The sequence below is a fragment of the Triturus cristatus genome, chromosome 2_2 (assembly GCF_964204655.1).
Source record: "Triturus cristatus chromosome 2_2, aTriCri1.1, whole genome shotgun sequence".
Lineage (NCBI taxonomy): Eukaryota > Metazoa > Chordata > Amphibia > Caudata > Salamandridae > Triturus > Triturus cristatus.
The window spans coordinates 599,101,870-599,104,537 of NC_140582.1; the positions used below are offsets into that span (position 1 = coordinate 599,101,870).

The 2,668-nt window shown below is 43.0% G+C and overlaps 1 pseudogene; it reads left to right on the plus strand.

The window, feature by feature from the left end:
- The first annotated feature begins 1,919 nt into the window (after window positions 1-1,919).
- Window positions 1,920-2,278, plus strand: LOC146862565 (DNA-directed RNA polymerases I, II, and III subunit RPABC2 pseudogene; annotated as a pseudogene).
- Window positions 2,279-2,668: the final 390 nt, after the last annotated feature.

The following is a 2,668-nucleotide window of genomic DNA, read 5'->3' on the forward strand; positions in this document are numbered from 1 at the left end:
TGTAACAACTTTAGTCTGACATGTCTTAAATGTTTGTAGAGTTTTGCCACCCTTGATAATGGTTAATGGATATTTTTCACTGGCTCAATAAAGACGTACAGTTTTGGCTAGAATTTTAACAACGTTTGTTGACATCTCTAACGTGATTAAAAAGCCCAACAGAACACAAAAAGATAACATAACACAAAACAAGACAACAAAACAAAAAACTTTATAGGGTACAACGGAAAACGAGTCACAACAAAACACAGTGCAAACACTCAACAACCCCAAAATAACAAGAAGCTATAATAAAGCATAAATAAAAAATAAACAAAACTGACACAATGCACCAATACCACAGCAACGTACTATTCTGCAAATCCCGTAGGCACAAATATTCTTATCACACATTGCCGCTTCCATGAATCTAAATAACCATGCAAGACTCTCAATAAGTTTAGCAAGATTTGGGCGAGCATATACGTTAAACAAGCTGGACTTCTTATCAGAGAGCCATGTTGTACGCCATACAGGGAAAACGGTAGATGAGCACGGGCAATGAATTTTACAGGTGGGTCAGTTGCTAAGAGAAAAGCGAGCAGTTGGGTTAATGTCCTCTCATTGCGGGTGAAGGACATTGCTGGGGGAGGTTCAAGTTCCCCTGGACCAGAGGCAAGTGGTAGTCCTTTGGAGATGCTGCCAGTGGCGAGCAGCACAGGTAAGAGTGGTGGGGCAGGGTGGGGCATGGTGGGGCCACAGTCGGGTAAGTTGCCATACGACGGGAGAAGAAAAATGTAATAAAAAGCAAATAAAACCACTTGCCTGGCGCCGCTGCATCGCTGACTTGGTGATGTGGCGAGTGTAAGGTAAGTGGTTTTATTTGCTTGTTTAAGCTAACTTAAGACGGACCATTCAAGGGTGCTTATGGGGTGCTTACATTGGGGCTGAGCAAGGCTCAGGGGGGCTGAGCTCTTGCCAAAGAGCTACCACCCGGACCATGGGCACAGTCCCTGCCTGATTTATGATCATAAGTGCAGCGGCCGGTGCAGCGAGCAATCCAAAGGCATGCCAAAGCAAGAAAGTCTGTGCTGATCCACACTCGAACAGGCCCATGGGCCAACCATTATGCTGGATTTAGTTGTCACTCCCCTGACAAGTTTTAGGCTTTACAATCCTTTGTCCTTCTATTGCAAACACATATACATATAAGACGACTGAAAGAATCAGGAATTCTTATTGACTTGCCTGCTCAGCCAAAACCTGTGGTGAGCAGGTCCTTGAACACCTCTGCTGGTACTAAGAATAATATTGTCTATCTAAGCATGCTCTCTGGCTCAATATAAAGTGGAATTGTTTGGTCTCCTAACTGGTTGTAATATTGATGTATTGCTATTATCAGAAACGTGGTTAACAACAACTTCAATTGTGGATATACTTTTGACGATTCCATAAGCTTTTCAAATAGATTCATAGAATAGATGAGACGATAGAATGGGAGACGTGGCAGCCATGACTGTGAGAGAAAAGTGTTATTTCCTCTGTTCAAGTAGTGAAGTCCATCAGAGGAACTCCATTACTTCTGGTGGAATTATAGTATAACTCTTATGATTGGTCAGTTTTGCTCACCCACACCTTTGCTATATGTCCTTTGTTACGCTTTAATTCTATGAATTAACAGGCTCCTTAATCAATAACTACTCACATATACTGATACTTGGTGATTTTAATCACAACTGGAAGGTAAAGCACAAGTGAAAGCCTAGGACAGGGAATGTACTCACTTAATTTAACTCAAGCAATTCAAGTTCCTACACACCAGATAGGACATGCTTGTTGGTAATGGAATAAAGTCAACATTTCTGATATGACTAGTCATACGTGTCGAAGTGTGATTCAGACAGAATTCAGAATGTGCCAGGGATCAGACAGATGGAGAGATGTCTGATAATGAAGATAACTTTGATGACGATAATTTTGATGATGCCGAGGAGGGTGAAGGTCTCGATGACTTCGATGACGCAGAGGAGGAAGACCATGAACGAGTAGAGGAGGTCCTACCTTCTGGAGAAGGAGAGAAGGTCACCTCAGAGGGAATCACAACCAACAACATGACCAAGTACAAGCATGCTTGGGTTCTGGCAACACACGCTCTTCAGATGGTGATGTTCTCTCCTGTGATTGTGGAGATATGCACCCTCTGATCATCGCCATGAAGGAGCTGAAAGCATGGAGGATCTCAACTATCATCCGAAAGAGCTTGCCTGACAGGTGCTACAAGGACCGGAGTGCGGGTTAGCTCATCATCACAGACTGAAGCACTAATCGCTTAAGCAACCCTTCTTTCCTGCATTAAGAAGCTTTACTCTAGCCTGTGGCCTTTCTCCTCAAGCCATGTCCCTTACTTCTAAAGTCTTAATCCACCTTGGGGATATTTTCCACAAAACATTTTCTCACCTTCGGAAACCTTCCTCCAGCCTGCATCCATTTGACTTAAAAGTGTTGCTTTTCCTCACCCCCAGAAAACTTCCCTCTGTTCCCTGGCTGACGTCTTTATCATTGCTACTCATCTTGAGACACTTGGACGCTGTCCCGATGACGCATTATGCCCCTCCATGTACAGATTTGTCATAGATTTTTCATGATTGAAGTGTATTAGGGAAAACAATATTTCTGATATGACTAACTT